Source organism: Mandrillus leucophaeus, unplaced genomic scaffold, assembly GCF_000951045.1.
Source record: "Mandrillus leucophaeus isolate KB7577 unplaced genomic scaffold, Mleu.le_1.0 Scaffold538, whole genome shotgun sequence".
In the NCBI taxonomy this organism is placed as follows: domain Eukaryota; kingdom Metazoa; phylum Chordata; class Mammalia; order Primates; family Cercopithecidae; genus Mandrillus; species Mandrillus leucophaeus.
In genome coordinates this window covers 1,611,081-1,634,281 of record NW_012105786.1, presented here as the reverse complement: position 1 = coordinate 1,634,281, position 23,201 = coordinate 1,611,081, and the positions used below count along the sequence as shown (strand labels likewise).

Sequence of the window (23,201 nt, the reverse complement as noted above, 5' to 3'; positions counted from 1 at the left end):
TCTTTATAAAAAATTTTTGATAATAAATTCAATTACTTGAATTGACATAAGAATATTTATGTTGTTATATTTCTGTTATGTATTTCAGTAAGTTGTGTTTTTTAAATTATTTTTCTATTTCATCTAAATTGTTTAATTTTTGACTTAAAGTTGTTCATAATATTTCCTTCCTATCTTTTTCCTAACTATAAGGTCTGTAGAAATGCCCCCCCCCACCTTTGTTTTTCATTTCTAATACTGGTAATGGGATTTTCTGTTTCACTTATCAGTCTTGCTCTGGGTTTCATTAATCTTTTTTTAAACACACTTTTAACATTGTTGATGCTCTCTTTTTGTCAATTTTCTGTTTTACTAATTGACATTCTTACCATCATTTTTCTTTCTTATACTTTGGGTTTTAGTTGTTATTTTTCTAGCTTCTTCACGTGAAGGCTTAGATAATTGATTCTATACCTCCCTTTTTTAAAAAATTGAATGCTATACATTTCCCTCTAAGTACTTCTTTAGCTACATCTCACAAATCTTGGTAAGTTGTGTGTTCATTATAATTCAGTTCAGATGATTTCAAATTTCCTTTGTAATTTCTCCTTTGACCATATGTTAGATATATAATGTTTAATTTTTAAATATTTGGTTTTTTCCAGATATCTTATGGTTATTGATTTCCATATTAATGTCATTATGGCCATAAATGTACTCTATATGTTTTCAATCTTTTTAATTTTAATGAGTCTTATTTTATGGCTCAGCATTTTTTATCTATCTTGGTTAATAGTTCATGCAAAGTTAAAAAGAATGTATATTTTGCTGTTGTTGGGAGTAGTGTTTTGTAAATATTGATTAGGTCAAATTGGTTCATAGTGTTGATCAAATATTTTTAAATTATACTCTTTTCCCTTCTTTTTAAATCAGTTACTCAGGAAGTGATGTTAATATGTTTAACCATAACTGTAGATTTGTCTTTCTCTCTCATTAATTCTACTTGGTTTTGCTTCGTATATTTTGAATCTATTTTTTTATCTCATCTTTTTCCATTCATTTATACTGTTTTTTCTGCTCTCTTTCAGGTGAATCAAGTATTTTTCAATATCCTATTTAATCTCCTATATCAACCTTTAAGTTCTACCTTTTTGTAATACCTCTGTGAGATTTTTTTGGAGTTAGATATTTTGCTATGCATATGTAAATCATCTTAATCTACCTTCAATAATATACTTCTTCATATCAATGGAAGACACTTTCAACTTAATAATTTCATTTAGACTCCCTCCACCATTTGTGCTATTTTTAAAAAATATTTTACTTCTACATATGCTATAAATTCCACAATATGTTATTTTTACTTTATTCAATAACCTTTTAAAGAATTATGTATGTATCTTCATACATGTCTATTTATACCTATATCTATTTATTGATATGAATACATATCACTTAAAAAGAAAAGGTTATTTTACATTTACCCAGGTATTTACCCTGCCTATTGTTCTTCGTTCTTTTAAAAATTTATTTCTTGTACAATAAGTCTTCTAGAGATAAATCCCTCAACTTTTGTCTTTCTGAAAATACCTTTTATTTTACTTGAATTTCTAAAGGATGTTTTTGTAGAATTCTAGGCTGACAATTTTCTCCTTTCAATACTTTAAAAAATGCTATTCCATATTCTTCTGGGTTCCATTTTTTCTCTAAGTCAGCCTTCATCTGTATTGTTTTCCCCCTTATGTAATCTGTCTTTTCCCTCTGGGAGCTTTTAAGATTTGGTCTTCATCTTTGGTCTTCAGCAATTTGACTATGATATGCCTAGACTGATTATCTCTGCTCTCACTGCTTTCCTTGCAAACAGCATTTTCTGAGGATGGAAAACGTGGCCCACTCCTTCCAGGAAGGTGGCTAGCAAAACCTATCTGGGTCTGTGACCTTGGGATACTTGCTGGAATGTTTTCAATTTAATGGGCTCCCTGGTGTTATTGCTCTTGCTTGGTTTTGTTGTTGTTAGCTTTGGAGAAAAGAGCTGGCATTTGTTGGTAAGTGTCTTAGTCCCTTTTTTACTGCCATAACAAAATAGCTCAGACTGGGTAATTTATAGACAGCATCAAGTTATTGCTCATAGTTATGCACTCTGGAAAGTGCAAGACCAAGGTTCAGTGTCTGATAAGTGTCTGGTTTCTGCTTCCAAGATGTCTCTGTCCTCCCATGGTGGAAGAGCAGAAGAGAAAAGAGGAGCTAGTTAGTTCCCTTGAGCCCTTTTATAAGGGAATTAATTCATTTATGAGGTAACTGATGTTTTTTAATACAGATTAAAATATGTAACAGGAAGCCTGTCACATTTCATTTAATCTAAGATGCTGTCGATTGTAAAACCATTATTTTATATACTACTATGAAAGCAAAAAGTTGTCAACTAAACGACATGTCAACAAATTTCAGATTTAGATGGATATGAGATATTAAAATATGAATAAAAGATAATTTATTACTCCTCCAAGTGTGGTCTCTGGACCAGCATCACCAGTATCACCAAGGAGCTTTTTAGCTATGCAAATTATACAGCCTGTCCACCGCAGACCTACTGAATCAGTAGCTCTGGAGGTAGAACCCAGCAATCTGGTGTAAGAAGCCTTCTGAGTGATTCCAATGCATGATAAAGTTTCAGAACCACTGAAATAGTGCATCTTAACCTCTCTGGAATGTGATATTTCAAAAAACTATTTCATAGATGCAGACATTTCTGCAAACATTTATTGAAAAGATATTACATACAAGCACCATGCAGGATGCTCAATACAGAGACAGAGTTGAGTAGAACTTAGTCTTTGCCAACCAGCAGTTTACAGTCTAGAAGTAGATTTGTAATAAAAACTAAATGATCAAACATGATGTGATGAGTGCTGTGACTGAGGTACCCCCAAAAGATAAGGAAGCTCAGAGGAGGAAGAGGTAACTGCTGAGTTAAATTTGGATGATGACTTCATGGCGGAGGTGAACTTGAAGCTGGACCTTGAAAGGTACGCAGGATCTTATTTTTTAGAATACAAATAAATGAGAAATAATATTCCACAGAAGGCTGTTTCTCCCCAATGCCCTTCTTCTCATGTGTATTCATTAAAAAGTTAGAAATTAATTAGAAAGCCATATGATCAAGAAATAACTGTGACAATGGTTCTGCAAACCGTCCCGTTGGGCTCTCTGGAGATATGTTCTCCACCAGCACCCTGGTGTCAACAGAAATTCATGTGAGTGCCGGAGGAAAAGGCAAGCCTGAGCTATTATCACCGGTAATACCCAAGAAGGAAATGCTGTTGATAAGAAGTGGACAGTGTCCTAGAGCAAACAGTTTTTATGGGAACAGAAAGTAGAGAGAACCAAGATGCTAATTCCTGGTTTTGTGCATTTGGGGTCTAAGCAATGGCAACAGAGGTCTTGTCCAATTTCACCGTCATGGAGGGGCAAGGGGTAATCTCATTTACATTATATCCGCCAATTTTCTGGACACATGAAATTTAGAAACGCAGAACATCTGTGCTTAAAAGATAAGCTTAAAGTAACAAAGCAAAGGAAAATGGCATTTTTTTAAAGGACCCCAGCAGCAGCATAATGGCCAATTTGGACTGTGGTCCATTCTCTAATTCTTTCAATTGATTTCAGCTGCATAGCACTGTATCACATTTGTGCTGCTCACACCTTTATGTAGGAGAGGTACAGCCTTTGTGTTTGTTGGAAAAGGTAAATATACCCCAAGCAACTCCTTATCCAAGAAGTGTTTCAACCACTTCTCATCAGCAAGAAGAGAAGGACTGTTAATGTGGGAACTACAAAATGTGTCTGGAGCTAAAGCTGTTCCTAGAGGTTCCAAGAACATCACACACTCAGGCTTGTTTCCAGCTCCTGAATTTTGGAGACAAAGGGAAAGCAAAGCTCTGACAAAAGGGAACAGAGTGATCCTTGCTATGTCTTCCGGATGCTTCCTTTAGCCAGAAACACATTTTCTTTCCCATTTTGATTGGACGTTAGCCCCCAGCTCTCATCTCCCTCTCCCAAGAAGATGAACTTAAATAATGTATTCTTTACCTGACAGGGATGGAATACAAAATACACAGGTCAGGTCTCAGTGACTCTGGACGCTTTTGGAAGAGCAACCTCCATCATCCCCTTCTTGATAAATCCTTTTGGCACACCTTTGGGATATGGACAGACTCTCCTACCCACTGTGTCTACCACCTGGGGAAAGGAATCCTTATGTTAGATAGGAGGCCACGATGGACACAAAGAAGTACCTACAGCAAACTAAGCACAGAGCTTTCTCATCTGAAGCAAGATCATGTTTTGAAAAGTCATGGATTCTGTTTTTCTTCTTCTTGTGTCATGCTCAATTTATTCTCCAAAAGCTTATTTAATATGCCGCTTGATGTTTTTGAACTGTATGTGATATACTTTATGAAGATTACAATTGCAGGCTCTCACATTACTCATTTCTGCCTGTTACAAATGAAGTGGATAAGAACGTAAGATTTCAACATGGTTATACTATTTATACCCGGCGGGGACGTGGAAGCAAGGAGGGATTTGCAATCTTCGTTTTGGATATTCAGGGAAAAGTATACATTTAGAAAATAAAATCTTAGCCAAATTGAGTTCATTGCTTTTTGCAGTGATACTTTGCAATGAAGAACTCAAACGTCTTTAAAGCAAGGCATTATTAACAAGTGTTATTTTAATTAAAAACTAGACTTGGGCCTTGTGAGTCTTCTGTAGGTATCCACAAGGATTGTGGAGGAGGCTTGTATGAATTGGTTGAGAGCCTGGGATTTGTGATCAGACAGGCTTGGGTTTAAATCCCAGCTTTTTCATTTGCTTGGGATTTGGAAAAATTTCTTCAGTTCATCTGTGAAATGGAGATAATAATATCTAGCTTGTAGAGCTGTTAGAGTTGTTCTTGAGGTACAAACATATTAATGTTCCTAAACATAGTAACTAGCCATGTGGTACATTCTCACCAAATGGTATTAAAACAAGGTGGCTCATATGTACATCATGGGCTCTACAATCCCTTAAAAACAGAGGACCTTTTTTCCCAATTAGCAGAGAACAGACTCTGAAACCATCCTCCATGGGAGGCTTATGGAAGGGAAATGTGTGGGAGAGGTGAGGTGGAGAGGAAAAAGAGTAGACAGCACAAGGCATTCTCTGAATGCTCCAGCACAGCTGGCCAGAAGAGGTCTTTCTCCATAATGATGATGTAGGAAGTTGGGGCAAGGCAGGCCACCAGTGCCCCCAGAGGGGTCTTGTCTCACTGTGGTATTCATCAACTGCTCTCTGTCACAAATCCCTGCTCATAGTGAAAGTGTTGTTAAGTGGATGTCTTGTGAAGAAACTCTTAAGCAAATGATGCCTTTAGGAAAATCAAAAAGCACGTTGAACAGTGGATCACTGTGACCAGGAGGTGTGGGGGTGATGCCATTTGCTTGTAAAGTAACAATGAATACAAACTTTCCAAACCACTCATCTGTTTTGCATGTGTAAAACTGGCATCTGAGCATGTCATTTGGCACAAAATCACATGGCATTAACATTTTCATATGGATGATGAAAGTATATAAAAAGCAGTTGCAACATGGGAAGTTGATGTTGGCTTTGGCCAGCAGACCATTAATCATTCATTACAAGAGTGACAGCTGTGCTAAGGATGGCGCCTACCTTGCCCTTATTTCCCACTCTCAAAGAGGAGGTCATCATCATGCATTTCTCTGCCCACAGAAGCAGCATTCAGATCAGATGTATCCTTTAAAATCACAAAACTTGCCATGTCCTTGATTCACCTTGTTTTTTAGGACCACAACCAGATCACTGAGATCTCGGAGCCAATGCTTTTTTTTTTTTTTTTTTCTTCCAGGCGAAAGCCTGCAGTTGAGGATGTAAGCAAATACACAGAAATAAACTAACCACGTGCCTCCTTTGGGAATCTGATTTGGCCTATGAGTATGGGCCCGAAAATAACTAGATGCTTAATTATGCATCTAAACTTAGTCCATGAATTTGCATGTGTAAGTAATCAGGGAAGTATTTGCTTAGAAATGTGTTCCATTTCCTGTGTTTGCTCTAAAATCAAATTACTGAGCAGCAGATAGGATTCTGAAATATCTTTTTTAAATGTGTTCTAGAGTCCCACTACTGTAGCCTGGGATCCACTTAGGCTAGATATCTTTTTGGGGAGGCTACCAATGGCAATCAAGGACAAAAGCCAGAGTAGGTAAAGTGACTTACGATCTGGTTCTCTTCTCCCTCACTCTCTACCCCTACAGAAACCAGGTTCATTCATAATAATTTTGTTCTCATTTTGGTAACCACTGTAAAAACGTTGAGTAGGTGCATAGGAGGGGCATTATGAAGGATCAGGAACAGAGCCTGGTAGAATACTACCTGCTTCCAATTCATTCATTCACTCACTCACTCAAATATCTTCAAGTGCCTATTGTATACCAGATTGGAAATACAAAGATGAAAAAAACATAGCCTCTGTTTTAAAGAAGGTAATAGCCTAAAGGAGGCTTTATACAGATGATGACAATACGCTGTGATAGGCACTGTTAGTATAGGTGGGAAAGACTGAATGATTGCCTAGTAAGTAGTACTATTACATATCCACCCTTTCTGTGGCTTCATAGTGGGTGGAATGTACTTCCCTGCCCTTGGTGCTGGTGTTGGCCATGTGGCTTGCCTTGAGCAGTGGGATACAAGCAGAGGCTTGAAATGGGCCTGCTAGGTTGGGCTTAAGTCCTTTTTTTTTTTTTTTTTTTTTTTTTGAAACAAAGTCTCACTCTGTCACCCAGGCTGTAGTGCAGTGGTGCAATCTTGGCTCACTGCAACCTCCGCCTCCCCGGGGTTCAAGCAATTCTTGTGCCTCGGCCTCCAGAGTAGATGGGATTACAGATGTGCACCACCATGTGCAGCTAATTTTTGTAATTTTAGTAGGAATGGGGTTTCACCATGTTGGCTAGGATGGTCTAGAACTCCCGACCTCAAGTGATCCACCTTCCTCAGCCTCCCAAAGTACTGAGATTACAGGCATGAGCCACTGCGCCCTACCAAGTCCTTGAGCATATGCATCTCTACCAGTGGAGCAAGGGCTATCCCACCCAACCTGCAGATGGATGAATGATAAATAATGCTTCTAGTTGTATCACACTGAGATTTCATGATTGTTTATTTGTACAGTAAGAGTTGACTGATACACTAAGACTACTGCAGGCAAATCTATGAGGGGCTCCAAACTCAGGCTTGAAGGTCTTGAGGAGGCTCCTGAGAAATGCTAATGACTAAACTGAGACCTAAAGGATAAGTGGTCTCCATGTGCATGTGTAGGTTTGGAGATGGCTGGTTAGAGAGTGTAGAAAGAAGGGCAGACGGAATGGAGGTAAGAGAAATCCTGGCTTGTCCTCTGAGCTATAAGTAGTGCAGCTTGGCTGGAGCAGGTAGAAAAGTCAACCTTACCTAGGGCCATCAACTTGAAGAAAGAGAAAGGCTAGAATCTGCCATTGTATTCAAGGTTGCTCTCACTGGACAGTGGCCCCTGACTGGTGTAGCATCACTGAGAACTTCTTTGACAGGAGCTTCTTACAGATAAAAGTTACTCAAAAGAAAGTTTTGCATCGTTTTGATTTGTATTCATTTCTTATTACCTATGTTGAAAGTCAGGATCGAGTTGACAAGGATCTGGTCAAAGACTAAAATCCAGTGTGTATAATACATATAATCCTCGAATATGGTATACATGAGACTATACTATGGTATTCACGGTATCCGAACTCTATTTTGGGGTAACACCTTCATATTATGGCTTTTTCTTAAGCCATATGTTTTTTGTTTCCAGGATACATATTCCAGAATCATAGAATTTTATAATGGATAGGGCCTTTAGGTCTTCTAGTGCAACCTTCACAGATGGCACCAGAGAGGAGAAGTGAGCAGCTAGAAGTCATGCAACAAATTCTTGACAGGGCTGGAATGGCGAGGTATTTCATTTGAGTCTGCTCCCTTCCCTCCTTCCCTTCCCCGCTCTTCCTTTCCACTATGCTGGATGTTATCTAGAATATTTTTGGTTTTGTTTCTTTACATGCTAGAAGATATCATTTTTCCTACCAGAGTAGAGCCATAATTGAGCCAAGCATCTGCCTCTTATGGAAAGGCACTGTCCACTGAGGGCCCAACCTAACACACATACACACCACCACCACCACCACCACCACCACCACCACCAGCCCTGTCTCTCTTCTATTTCCCACTGAACCAGTATTCTAAATATTATTAAATATTTTTCTCTTTTATTTTGGTAAAAAGGGACCTTAAATATAATAACGCCTATTGATTTGAAAGGAAGGGTATTTTAACTGGGTTCTAATGACCCAACCAATTTCTTTAAAGGAAGAATAATGCATTTAGCTGCCCAGGATTTGTCATTTTCTTTGACTAATGCAATGTTAGAGAAACATTATAGACTTAGCAGGATTAAATCACCTCACATATGTGTTTCTGTACTGTACCTGAAACCTACATCATATTAAATGGTAATAATAAGAGCCATTTCCACCTATAACTCATACTGAAAATTGACTTGGTCATGACTCACAAGCACACTATTAACACATAGTTAAGTATACATGCTTTTTCCTTCTTTTTTTTTCTTTTTTTGTTTGGAACAATTTTAACTTCATGTGACATTTACTTTTCTAAAATTTGACTGACACCTTGACTACATACTCCTTTAATGAGATTTATAAACTAAAAATTCAGAAGGTTCCTTTTATTCTGACATAGACAACATTGTCAAGATCACCTTAAAAGCCCAATGATTTTACTACATACCATTGAGTCAATAATTAAACAGAGAAACCATTTAATTATTTGCCAAGATTTTTACCTGTAAAAGTGTCTCAGAGTTAGAAGCTATCCAGATGAAATAACTGGGAAATTAAAATTAATGACCAGAAAAATGACTGGCTATGCCTTTGGCATTTCTCTCGGATAACAGTTGGCTTTGAGGCAGTTTGTAATCTGGGTTCTATTCCCTGCTTTGCCACAGTTAGACATGTGACCTCAGGCAAATCACATAAGTCTCTGTCGTCTTCAGTCTCCTCATTCATCAAATTAGAGGGTTGAACCAAGTAAGAATTTCTGCCTCTTTCTATGTCTAGCACTTTAAGTTATTATCCAGAGAGTGGCTGGTTGTCATTTATTCTCCAGATTCACCTAGATGAGAACCATTATGAGGAGGCTGAAGTTGCAGCAAGGAGTGTACAGGTTGAATTTGAATAACTTTACCATAAAGAGAAATATAAATGCAGGACTGGATTATGCTGTTAATCTGACTGCTCTTAGGAGTCCTTAAAAATAAATCAATAATATATATGGCCTGGCTTTATAGATATTTTTTGCATATAGACCTACCTGGGCCTAGCATCAATTAAAAAGAAGGGCAGACTCTCCTAGAAACAGGGGCCAATTTTACCATAAGTGACTATTTCGTTCAGTATCTTTTTAGGACTCTCAGTTTGCTAGTAACCACAGCCAACTTAAGTGAGTTTCAGCAACTGCGGTTTTAAGGACAGAGGCATTTTATGAAACCCAAGAACAGAAATGCAGCTGGACCTCAGGAGAGGTCTGCAGCTGGACCTCAGGAGAGGTCTGCAGCTAGGAGGAGAAAAGTTGTCAGGAGCCTTGGTGGGGCCTTCTCTCTTTCTTCTTACTGCTACTTCTCTCTGATTATTGGTTATATTATTTCCCCTCTGCAGAATATGCAACTGCAGGTAGAAGATCCCCCTTTCCCAACCACCGCCCAACACATACACACACCCTGCTCCAGATGACTAAAGTTTGCCTTATCTTCATGTAAGGAAACAGCCTGCATTAATTGGAAGGTTTTCAATCCAAATTCCAAATTCCTAAAAGAGATAATCTGGTGGCTCTGATTGGCTCAGTATGGTCAAGGGTTTATCCTTGGTTCAACCAACTGCAGTGGGGGAGGTAGAGTCCTCTGTTCCAGAGTGGGTTATTGAGCAATAACTCTTCATTGCACACCTCCAGGGGGCACTACTCATATTTTGCTGTGTGCGCATTATGCCCAGTGGAGTTGTGCAATGGGAGGTCCTACTGTTGCCTGGAGATAGTTCTCAGGTAAGGGGGACTATTGTCAGCTATAGCCAAAAGGCATTTACTATATCTAGCTAACTAATTGTAGTTGCTAGAAAGTCAATCTTTTCCTCAATACAACTCCCTCCCACTTAACAGACCTTAGCAGCCATGTTTCCTCCACTCAGGGCCTGAAATTCCGCCAACCTGTGAGACCTAAAAGACCTGTCTCCTTCTTTACAGTTCTGTATCTTTGCGTCTGAGATGAGCATCTCGTGATAGAAGAGGCAGTGGATCTTCCATGTTTCCCTTCCTGAAAGCCACTCTGATGGCTCTCAAGGCATCTGTATGACACTTCTTCCCTCTTCCTCTTCATTTAGAGGGGAAGATTCCAAGTGAGTGATCTACTGAGGGGCTGTTTTCTAGAATTTTAGGATTTTCTTGGCTCCATCATCATAAGCAGCCCCAAACTCAACCTCCACTGAGAAGAGACAGTTTTCACTACAAAAATGAGCCACATGTGTCCTCTCCAAAACACACAGCTCTGCTGGATGTGAACCAGCATTACACACTTTTAATTTATTTTCTTTGATTCAGAGCTTTTTCATGCAGATTTATGAACAGTAGATGTGGAGATCAATTTAGCCCTAATTCTGCCTTATTTTACTTGGCCATTCTGGGGACCAAGTCTTGACTCAAGTGGCTACAGTTAAGATTGCAAATCTTTGAAAAGCTGAGCTGCTTTTGTTTGGTGCTTGGCATCTGGTGCATGTAAAATGGCTTGGATCTGATATTTCCTTTCCCTCTAAAGTAAGAACACATCTCTTGAAAAGGTTTGATACACTCCTGCCAAAGAAGGAAGCAGGAAACTCAAGCCAGCTTGGAGTTTCATGAACCATGGAAAACTGGCTAAATTCACCATGAAAATAATTTGGAAACATGAAGAGAGTACAGAGCAGCCTCTTTCTAGCCCAGTTCTTCATTCCAGTCTCAGGAATACTATGCATTAATGCATATTTGCTGAAATATGACAATTTAAATGTTATTAATTCATAAGACCCTAGATCAGAATTGTGATCATCTGAACAAATATCATGAAGTTGAACTTTGAAAAATAATGTTTGTAGTGGAATTAATGATACAAACAAATGGCCGGAGACTGAACTCTTAAGTGATCAACAAGGTAACTTGCATATGATGAATGTGCACATTTTGAGTGTGGAGATGGATATATAGCAGATTCTTAGAAGTTGAAAGAGGGAGGTTGGGATTCAATCTTCTCAGCCCCTCGGGCTCACCACAGAAGGCCATCTGAAAGCCAAAATGATGTGTTTACATAAACTAAGTCTAAAGTGTCAAAAAAAAAAAAAAGCAATTACATTTAGAGCATTCCATAATATAGAATTTCATTAATTCGAACCGTTGTCCCACCCCTTAGTCTGAATGAGTGAGGCTTACTTGTACATAAAATAGAGGGAAGAAGTTTTAGTCTTAGCCTCCAAAACCAGTTCACTCTGGTGCTTTCAAGCCCCTGAAAGTTTCCACATGTGCACAAGTAGCAGACCTTTGCAAAATTCAGAACTGTTAGTATAGATTCAGTGAATCAGCTATGGTTCTTAGTTTCCTTCCGTCATTCCTACATTCTTCCCACTTTCCAAAGGTTCTTTTATTTTTCTAGTACGTGTATTTTAAGTGGGTTTCTGTTTGTTTGAGTTTCTGTTTTTAAAGGTTAAATTTGGAAGGTCTCACACACAAGCATTAATAAAAGTGATGGAGAAAAGATTTAATGGCATGCAACATGAGAGTGTTAATTAGCATGAAAATGCTTGCTACATGCCAGGAAAGCTGTGCTCAATGCCAGTGATACAAAGATGAATATGGTCCCAGAAAAAAAAGACACATAAGATTGTAGAAGATTGTAATAAAAAAAAAAAAAAAACCCAGAAAAAAAGAGAAGATTTTAGTACTGGGGAGTATGAAGATGGAAGTTGAGGAAGGTTCAGTGGGGAAGCAACATTTCAGCTGCGTTCTCAAGATTGGGTAGGAGTTGTTTAGGGTGGGAGGATTGGAAAGGTAGTCCCATTAAGGGGTGTCAAAACCCTGGTGTATCAGGGGCTCATCAAGGAACTCTGAGAGCTTGGAGCAGAAGTTACCAGGAGAAACAGCAGATGTGGCTTTCCATGGAGGAGGGCCTTCTATGCCATTATAAGGAATTAGGGTTTTATCTTGTAGCCAGTGGTTTGTAGGTTTGATTGTTCGGTTTTGATTAATATGCTTCCTTTTCAATGAAAAATTCGAGCCCTCAAGTGTAAAAGAGATGGATGCAGAGCATATTCTTAGAAGTTGAAAAAGAGAGCTTGGGATTCAATCTTCTCAGTCCCTCCGGTTCCCCACAGAAGGCCATCTGAAAGCCAAACTAGAAGGAAATGGGGACCGCACTGTAAGCATAGAAGTGGTCCAGTGCTGCGTGTTTCTGTTTCTGAAAGGTCAACATGTCAGCACTGTGGAGTTGGGAACAAAGACAGACAGGAAGCAGGGAGACCCACTGGGGCCTGATGCTAGGGCCTGAAGAAAGCATCTCACCGTGGGCACGGGCAGGAGGTGTTTCTAAAGCTGGTTGATTGACTAGGGAGAAGGGAAGCGTACATTGGAGATGATCCCAAGTTTTCTTCCAGATGCTGGGAGGAAGGCAGTGAGTGATATGATAGCTTCCAAATTCATTTGACAACAAGAATGTAGCTATTAGATTCTGAGTAGTTTCATTCTAATGCAAGACTCTGCAACCAAGATTGAAATGTGCTGAATTCTCATGAAGAAAGGAGATGCCATGATTAGAGAAGTCGTTTTTAAGATCTTTCCTATTTTTGGATTTGGGAAGTTTTCTCAGAGGCAAGTTTGGTATTGAATGAGACCTAACAGTTGTTTTAACTATATCCCTGAACCCTTCATTTCATTCCTGATGTTTAATCAGTAATGAGTGGGAGACAAAAACTCTAATACTGTCACCCAAATTTGAACTACCTCTTTTTGCTGCAAATGTTTCTTGAGGCATACATAAAAAGTATAAATTGCCATCCTTTAAAAAAATACCTGAAAAACTTCAAAATACAGCTTATTACATGGAAGATGTGTTGGCAGTTTGGGTCTTACAGCCTCCAAAATAAAGACCTCTGATGGAAAACATTTACTTAATTTTTGTCGGTGAACTCTTGGAATTCATATTCACAAGGGAATAAGACCATTTGACTTCCAGAAACAAAGGTGTGGCTACTCTTGTCTCCCACTTCTCATGAAGTGCACCCTTTCAGTTAGACCAAGAAAAAGGGGAGCATGAAGCAGCTTTGTTTCTTCCTTAGAAGGAGCAAGTTTGAAGCCATAAAGACTCTATTTTGGCACTCAGGAACTAACTTCTAGCTCTTTTCTAGCTAGCTGGAGTGAGTGCCAGCACTGGGGTATCCTAGCGTGAACAAGAATGCTATTTTGGTCTGTTGTAAAGCATTGTGGAATGCAGATTTTAGACCATTTCATCACATCCACCAGCAACCACAAAACAAACATTATTTCAGAATGAAGACCATGGATGTAGAAGTACTAAGAGCTAAATAAAAAGAAGATTATAGAGACATTTTTATAGTTTAATGAATATGCTCACTACCAAAGCTTTGCTTTAAAAAAATAAAACCAAATACTTATACACAGTGTTGGGTGTTTGTACAGTTTGATGAAGGCCAGGTGTAGAGGAGTCATTGAAGAATTCCACTGCTTCTCTCATCGAACCAAAGTGGGAGGGGAAGCACAGAACAGTCTATTATGAGTAATACCAAACCATCTTTCCTAATAAAAAAAAAAGTAAAAATAAGGATCCTGTTTATCCAGAATAAGTCACCTAGAGAATTCAGTAATTTCAAGCTAATTAGATTCCTTCCGAGAGCTGAATGCAGGTTTCACTTTTCTCTGGAGAATACAGCCATTTTTCAGAGACAATTAAAATGCTTTTAAGTGTGGCAACACAGTCCCTGGAGAGGAAGGGGGCTTCATAACATGACCCAAGTGGCAGCTGATGCTGCTCCTCTGATCCAGAATATCCTGTGTGTGTGCAGACACTTAATCTTTGTGTCTTTCCCTGGACTTTGAGTAGGAAATTTTAGTCAAGACTCTCTAGAGTACTTTATATTCATGAAATTAAATGCTTGTAGGATTCTATGATTTATATGAGGCATTAAACTTTACTTCCATTCACAGTCCCATTAGTTTTAATGAGTTAAGGACTTTGCTTTACTTAAAGTAAACAAATAGAAATACTCCAATGGCAAAGAATATCGAACTAAATTCCCCTGGTCCTTGTGTATTCCTCCCATCTGGTACCCTACTGCTTGAAATGTCATGATTGAAGATTTATTCCTTTAGCTTAAATATTGTCCTCTCTAATTTTAATCTAAATCTGAATTAATTTTAATTTTAATCTGGGAGGAAAGGCACATTAAATCTCTTCTGTGAACTAGTTAATCCTTTTTAAAAAATTAGAAAGTCTGAAAAAAAAAAAACAAAAAAAACAAGAATTGGTAAGGATGTAGAGCAGTAGCAACTCCTATACAGCAACTCCTATTTTTTAAACAGTTTGGGGCCAAGCGCAGTGACTCTCGCTTGTAATCCCAGTACTTTGGGAGGTGTAGGTGGGAGGATCACTTGAGCCCAGGAGTTTGAGAACAACCTGGGAAACATAGCGAGACCCCATCTCTACAAAAAAAAAAAAAAAAAAGAAACGAAAAGAAAAATTAGCCTGCTGTGATGGAGAGCACCTGTAGTCCCTGCTACTGGGGAGGCTGAGGTAGGAGGATCACTGGAGCCCAGGAGTTTAAGGTTGCAGTGAGCTCTGGCTATGCCACTGCACTTCAACCTAGGTGACAGAGTAGGAACTTGTTTCAAAAAAAACAATTTGAGAAATTCCAATTCTGGCCTAGATGGAGTAATAGGGACTGAAATTACCTGCCTGAAACAACCTAAGGAAAATCTGATAAATTAGATGAAATTATATTTTTCAAGACAAGGAACATCACATGAAGGACAGAGATCCCTGAGGGCTGAGAAACAAACAAGGTAAGCCTTACAATTATTCTAGCAATTGCCTTGAAAGAGTTTCCAGGTATATTAGTCCATTTTCACACTACTATAAAGAATACCTGAGACTGTATAATTTGTAATCAAAGAGGTTTAATTGACTCAGTTCTGCATGGTTGGGAAGGCCTCAGGAAACTTATAATCATGGCAAAAGGCAAAGGGGAAGCAGGGCACATCTTACATGGTGGCAGGAGAGACAGCATGCAGGGAGAAGTCCCAGACACTTATCAAACAACCAGATCTCCTGAGAACCCACTCACTATCACGAGAACAGCATGGGGGAAACCACCCCCATGATCCAATCACCTCCCACCAGTTCCCTCCCTCAAAATGTGGGGATTACAATTCAAATTACAATTCGAGATGAGATTTGGGTGGAGACACAGGCAAACCCTATCACCAGGCAACATCCCAGGGAGAGGTAGCCCAGGAAGAGCCCAACAGACTACCTGAATTGAGGAGATAGAGTTGGTAGTCTGGGGAGACTTGAGCTGATAGGGCAGGGTCTTGGAGAGGAGAGAGCTGCACAGGGCGAGAACCATGGAGATCTCTAGGCGAGCCCTTTCAACTCAGCAGAGTACTGACCAGCACCTGTGTGTGGAGAGACTACTCAAAGCCAGCTGGGGAAAAAACTATCTGAAAGGATTAGAAGGAACATACTCATACTCACACCAGGCTGGTAGTAATGCCTGTTTCTACCAGTCAGACTGGAAATCTTCACAATTCACAGGATACTGAGTAGATTATTCAGAAGGATCTTCCCTCCACAGTAGGGAATAATTATCTCTAGACTACATTTTTCTGGCACTGCCTAGCAAATCTTTAAAGCAACACTTGAAAGGATCAAACTGTTTTTAAACAACTCAACTGTGTCCCAGAACAAAGCCTAAGAATATTTATGGGGAATACAAAAATATCCAGCACCAAACAAGATAAACTCACAATGTCTGGCATCCAATCAAAGTATACTAGTCATGCAAAGAAGCAGGAAAATACAAGAGGAGGAGAAACAGACACCACCTTTTGATGTGAAGAGTGTTGAAGAATTTGAGAACATGTTTAAAACCACTGCAAACCCATCAGTGACAACATTGCTAGTAAGGTAGAACTTAATATGACACATGATTCATCAGATTATATATCAAAACCCAATTATTTCTTTCCTATGTATTCTAAACTTTGTTATTCCTTTCATTCAGGAAGGAAAGTGATTTTTATTCTTGTGGGTGATCTCAGAGATGGCCACACATCTTGCAGCCCTGTCCCTCTACCCTAATAATGGGGAATCTTCATTTCCATGTTAGATTTGTGGACCCAGCATGGTTTTTATTTTGGATTGTCTTGTTCAGCAGTTGTAATTGTACAAGTATGTTAGGGCCCATCTTGTTGACCCTGGTAGCACGATTTAGGCTTACAACCATTCCAAATGCTATTTTAGGTCTTTGGGTTTAAAGACAACAGACACCAGGCCCCTGTTCTTAGGAGCTCAGCATCCTTCTCTGCAACCATAGCAGGTTCCCAGTTGTTTTAAATTGTACCTGGAATTTTGATATTATTCAGGTATAGTGAGACCAAAATATCAGGAGACAATGGCCATTAAAAAGATAGTTTGTAACTTACAGCTCCCAAGAAGGGCATGCCATGTCGCAGTGGTCCACACGGGGAAGCGCCAGGGTTGGTCAGGAGGCAGAAGGAGCCAGGAGAAAACATAGGCAAAGCCTTGCTTGTCGTTTTCATGGAAAGAAAACCAGCCAGACTGGAAATCTTCACAATTCGCAGGGTCCTGGGTAGATTATTCAGAAATCTTAACTCCACAGTGGGGAGTATAATTATCTCTAGACTACATTTTTTCTGGCCCTGCCTAACAAATCTTTAAAGCAAGACTTTAAAGAATGGAAAGAATGAATGAAGCAAGGTACGCAGCTGAGCAGGCTTAGGGGGTTTGAATAACCTCTGCAAGCTCTGGCCTATCAGAGTGGCTCGTTGTTGTTGTGTCCTCCCTGGCCCTAGGATGCTTAAGGCAGAGGAATATTGCCCTCTTGGAATGTAAGAGCCAGGTAAAGGGGCAGGTGTGAGTATAAACTCAGGATTGGTCAGTTTGCATATCAAAGACATGCTCCAAGGCAAATATTTACCGCCTCTAGGAATTAGTTAACCCTGGGAGGGTCAGTCTCTCCCTGGTCAGTTGAACCCCAAATGTCAGAGCATCACAAATATGCAAAATAAGAAAATATAGTTAAAAAATAGTTACTTCGCTAATACGAGCCTCAGTGAGGTCACCTGTGGATTCAGGCCTGTTTGGGTGCATTTGGTGAATTGCAAGATGCAATGTCTCAGAGCTCTGCTTACGTGGAAGAGTGAAAGGACCACCTGAGATTAAAAAGGTCGAAAAGTAAAGACAGCTGTGGTCTACCACCTTGTTTAAGAAAAGTATGGGCCTGTTAGAAGGGAGCAGTAATTTGAAACAAAGCTTGAATCCAGCCTAGTCTCCTGCCTGGGCCCTAGAGCTACTGGGAAAGCTGGAAATAAAGTTAAATCTGGCCTAGTCTCCAGCCTGGCCCTACAGCAACTGGGAAAGCTGTTTCTCCATGAACTCCCATAAGATACAAAGAAGCTGAGGCATCAGCATCACCAATGGCAGCCACTGCAGAGGAATTTGCAGGTCCCACCGCCTCAGCTCAGCCACTAGCACATCATCTGGGCTTTGCACTGACATTGCAATGATAGCAGACAACAGCAATGATGCCCTTGCTAAGCAGAAGCAGCTGAGGTGATGGCATTAATGGGCACCAAGGGAGAGAACTGACGCTTTTCTTCCTCAGCAATGACCAGAGGCATTGCCACAGCAAAAGGAGAAAAGAAGGACACTACTGTGATACTTCCAATTCTGGCCAAGATGGAGTAATAGGGACTGAAATTATCTGCCTGAAGCAACCTAAGAAAAATCTGATACATTAGATGAAACTATATTTTTCAAGACAGGGAACATCAGATAATGAAGGACAGAGATCCCTGAGGGATGAGAAACAAGGTGAGTGTTACAATTATTCTAGCAATTGCCTTGAAAGAGTTTCCAGGTGTATTAGTCCATTTTCACCCTCTATAAAGAATACCTGAGACTGAATAATTTATAATCAAAAGAGGTTTAATTGACTCAGTTCTGCATGGCTTGGAAGGCCTCAGGAAACCTACAATCATGGCAGAACGCAAAGGGGAAGCAGATCACCTTTTACATGGCGGCAGGAGAGAGAGCATGCAGGGGGAGGTCCCAGGAGGAAAAAAAAACAAAGGACACTACTGTGAGAACTTGTTCTCAGAGTTCAGGTGAGACATCTGGGACACCCAGAATTCTTTTCAAAGAATCTGAGGGCAGGTAGACTTCACCCAGAGTAGACGGTGGCTAAGCCAGGGCAGCCCTGTCCCACAGCTGGTATCATTACCCTGTTCTCACATCCATGTCTGGGAAGCCTGAGCACCTCCTTGGTTCTCCACCTAGAGCCCCAGGATATATCCTTGAGATCTGCTGTTTTCCACTCAGGAATTTATTTGGGGGTTATCATTTTGATGAAAACCTTTTAAAAAGTTGGATCTCTACTCACCATCTGGATGACCACATCATCATGAAATACCATTACATAATTCAGAGCGTGCATTTGTAGTTCTGTTTTCTGTTTATGCTTGCATCAAATAAAGGATGAAGACATAGCATATTGCTTGAATGTAGATTTTGCAGTAGAAAAAGGAGTGGGAGAATTGAGCTAGTCAATGCCTGTGATGATAGAGGCATGCTGAACCAGCGCTGAGCTGTGAGTAGTGTATTCATGTATGTGGTGAACAGATACATTACCCAGACCGCCTTGTTGTTCAGACCAGCTTGCAGTGAGGAGGAAATACACAATGGAAAATGTTCTGTTTCTGATTCACACCACAGTTAGTTGCATTAGATTCCCATAAAGTGCAGGTTTCAACAATTCCTTTAATGTAGTTTCATCTTTGAATATGTAAGGCAGCCTTGTAAGGTCAACAAATGCCAAATCAACAAAATTGGCATTTGAGGCTGGCTTACTGACAGATTTTTTAAAATTGAATTTGAAGTCTGCTTATCCCGAACTAGAAAACAAAACTTTTGAATTTTGCAATTTTTTAATAGTATAATTGTCCTAATAAATACTCACCACGGTAGCTTTCTGAGGTCAAAATTCAAGAACAGAATTACATGTAGAACTGGAGCCAAGCCTCCTACTTCTGCTCCTAAACCTCATTTTGGTCATTTTGCTTATCAAAATAACATCATCGGTCCCATTAACTTGCTATTATTAATTAAATAGTGTGCTTTTGTAAGTCTGTATTAACTTTGAATTGTTTTGGTTCTATGGTTGTATACGAAATAAAGGACTTTATACCTAGATTTATAGTTGAATACATTTCAGTAATATTATAATAAAATATAACATTGAGAATCTTTAAGAATTTTTCCTTTTTATAAAAGATCTATTTGCTTTTTAAGTTTAAGAAATCCTTGATTAGCAAAATGAAGCACCACATATTCCACTATATATTGACCTAGATTTCTGCTATTGTTCAACAGCATAAATTACTTCAACACAATTGAAGTTTATCCCCAGACTTCTTTCACCTGTAATTAAATCTTTTATTTTTTTCTTTTGTGACAGAGTATTGCTCTGTCACCCAGGCTGGAGTGCAGCAGCATGATTTCAGCTCACTGCAACTGCCTCCTGGGTTCAAGTGATTCTTCTGCCTCAGCCTCCCGAGTAGCTGGGATTACAGGTGTGCACCACCATGCCTGGCCAATTTTTTTGTATTTTTAGTAGAGATGGGTTTTTGTTATGTTGGCCAGGCTGGTCAATTAAATCTTTAATATTCAGACTACCAAATCCAAGCCTGTTTCTCAAATGAGGCACGCCTTATTTTACTGGGCGCCTGTGTGTTGTAAGTTCTGGGATGCCTGGAGCTGGCATGTCCTTGTTAGTTATTGCCCCCAGCTACAGGTGTTCCCAGAGCCCTGGTGGATCCCATTATGAGGACTGGCCTGTTTTTCAAATGTCCAAAGCACAGTTAAGACAAGGCCCTGGAGTTTAACTGAAAAACCAAGGATAGTCCAAGAACAACGGAGAGTAACTGATATGTTTTGGCTCTGCATCCCTACCCAAATCCCATGTCGCACTGTGATTCCCAGTGTTGGAGGAGGGGCCTAGTGGGAGGTGATTGGATCATGGGGGTTCTTTCTAATGGTTTGGCACCATCCCCCTAGTGCCATCCTGTGATAGAGTTCTCATGAGATCTGGTTGTTTAAATGTGTGGCACCTTACCCCCCTCTCTCCCCATCCATCATGTAGATGTGCCTGCTTCCCCTTTGCCTTCTGCCATGATTCTAAGTTTCCTGAAGCCTCCCCAGCAGCAGAAGCCGGTATAGCCCGCAGAACTGTGAGTAGATTAAACCTCTTTTCTTTCTAAATTACCCAGTCTCAGGTATGTCTTTACAGCAGTGTGAGAACAGACTAATACAGTAACATAGTTAATACCACCAGAGGTTTCATTTAGGGCTTGTAGACCAATTCCTGACCTCTGAACTCCTACTCCACTACCCCAGCTCTCTGTCTTGTCCCCAAAAGCCCAGCCCAGCCCCCACTGAACCTCTCCAGGCCTCTCCCCACCTCACAAGCCTGGTCTCCAGCTTTCTTCCTATCACAGAATGACCCACAGTAGAAACGTCCATCTCCTCCCGGGAAACTCCTGCCGCTACCCAGATGGTGAGCTCTGCCCTCCAAATGCTGGCTTATTCAGTCTTAAATCGCACTTCATGTGCTATCCCAAACACACGGCTCCCATCCGTATTAAGGGGCAAAAAAAATGGCTCTAATTCTGCAAGGATATGGTCATCTTAAAAATACATTCCATTTATATTACAAAACAGAACTTAAAAGGTCTGCAGCATCTATATCCGGGTTTATAATAGCTTCAATTTTCTCCAGGAAAAATAAAAGCATGTGTTTTATCTTTGTGAAATTAAAGTGCCTTTCTGGTCCTTTCCACCTAAATATAGAGAATCTGCTTTAAAGGTGAATTACATTATATCTAAAATTTCTAAAACAATGGCAACAATAATAATAATGAAAAAGTCTCAGCTCTTTTGGAAATTACAGTAAATAAGGAAAAGTTTTTTTAAATGCAAAAATAATATCAAATGTTCAAAATCTATTTGTATTTTGTGACAATAAAATATAGCAGTGGAATCTATGAACCCTGATTCCAGGTCTAGAATCAGACTAGCTGGAATTTAAGATCCTGGCTCTCCTGTTGGCTAGCTGGGCAAATGACCTGAACTCACTGTGTTTTCCTATCCTCATCTGTAAAATGGGGTTGACAGTACTTCCTCATAGCGTTACTATGAATATTTAAATATAAAAGGGCTTAAAATATTGCCCACTGTATAATAAGTAGTCAGTACATGTGAACTGTGATGATCATAATGATGATAATAATGAAGACAGTGATGACGGTAGTGGTGGCAATGGTGGTGATGATGGCTGGGCATCTGAAGGCAGTTAAAAAAAATCCCAGAAAGAGTTCCAATTTGTGCTTCTCATTATCATCATTGGTAATGAACAAGAAAAGTGGACATTGTCTCTTACTCTTCTTCAGTGCCCTTTTATCTCCAATGTGGCTTATGCCATTTAAAGTACAATGAGGGACTCAGACGAGGCTATGGTTGAGCCAATTGAATCTTTTGGACCCTTCTTTCTTCTGTGGTGACAGTCACATTATCAGGAACTCTAGCGAGCACAGTTCTTTGTGATTCTTTGTGCAAGATTAGCAGGGCAGAGCAGTGTCAAGCTCAAGGTACAAGAGAAGCCTGAGGAGGACCATCCGGCTGGGAGACTCCAGGGGGCAGTAAGTGAGAGGGACTGTGAGGTGAGGGAGCCAGCGGGAAGGGTCTTCAGATCATAAGGTGAGCAGCTGGAGAACTTCTCCCTGAGCTCCCAGAAGATAAATCCTCCTGCTATGGCTCCCCCCAAACTCCCTGGCTGTATGGGATAGGGTGGAAGTCCAGGCTCTGAGGGTCTGGTCTTGGCTGCATCTTCAGAGGGCTGGGAAGCTGTTAATCTTCTATTCATGTCTCTGGACACTGCTGTGGGAGGTGGAGATGAGATTTCCATTCTTGATCTCAGTCCCTTCTGCTTCCACTCCCCACCTTACCTCTAGGGACCTTTTCTGCTGTCAGCTCTCAGAAGCAGGAAAGGAATCCCCAAATGAGAACTTCTCCTTGGGTCTCCAGTGATGTCATAGCTCAGTGGACAAAAAAGATATTTATGACAGGGTCACTAACCTGGTTACTCATTCAGTCAACGATATTTAACGATATTTCATTAAGGAAGTTTGAAGTGGTGAACATCATGAGAGTCCCCAAAAGTGCAAACTTAAGTGATCCTAAAGCATGTAACTATATTCATTTATAATTATGAAAACAAAATACTGTGGCCAAAAATGCTCTGCAGTTTTGAAGTAAAAGATGCTATCTAAGCATTTCTGAGTGCTTGAAATGTATTCTTTATGTTAAAGAAATATGAATTAAATATAAATGATAGTTTTATGACAGTAGAGCAAATAGATGTGTTTTAAGAAGGAATGAATGACCAACATTTATTATTATTATTAATTTAATGTTTGCATGCTGGCTTGCATATTTTTTAAACCAAATTATTTAGTATAAACATATTAGGCAGTTTATATTTACTGTAATTACTGTTTGCTTTATCAACTGGTAGAAGGTCTTGAGTTCGCCTACGTTATTCTCAAAATGATTTCAGGTAATTGTTGTCAAACAAGAATTGACTATTTGCATTTTCTTGATTAGTAATGGTGAGTATTTTTTTTTCTTTTTTTTTTTCTTTCTTTTTTTCATTTTTCTTCTCTTTTCTTTTTTTTTTTTTTTTTTTTTT

The 23,201-nt window shown here is 39.6% G+C and overlaps 1 protein-coding gene across 1 annotated transcript in view; it reads right to left on the bottom strand.

The window, feature by feature from the left end:
• The window catches only part of CDC42EP3 (CDC42 effector protein (Rho GTPase binding) 3), an 83,748-nt gene extending 66,780 nt beyond the window's left edge, over positions 1-16,968 (bottom strand). The window contains exons 1-2 of the mRNA XM_011997351.1: positions 16,861-16,968; positions 4,069-4,476 (exon numbers count right to left, since the gene is read on the bottom strand). The gene's annotated coding sequence lies outside the window, so the exon portion shown is untranslated. The remainder of the gene's footprint in view (positions 1-4,068; positions 4,477-16,860) is intronic.
• Positions 16,969-23,201: the final 6,233 nt, after the last annotated feature.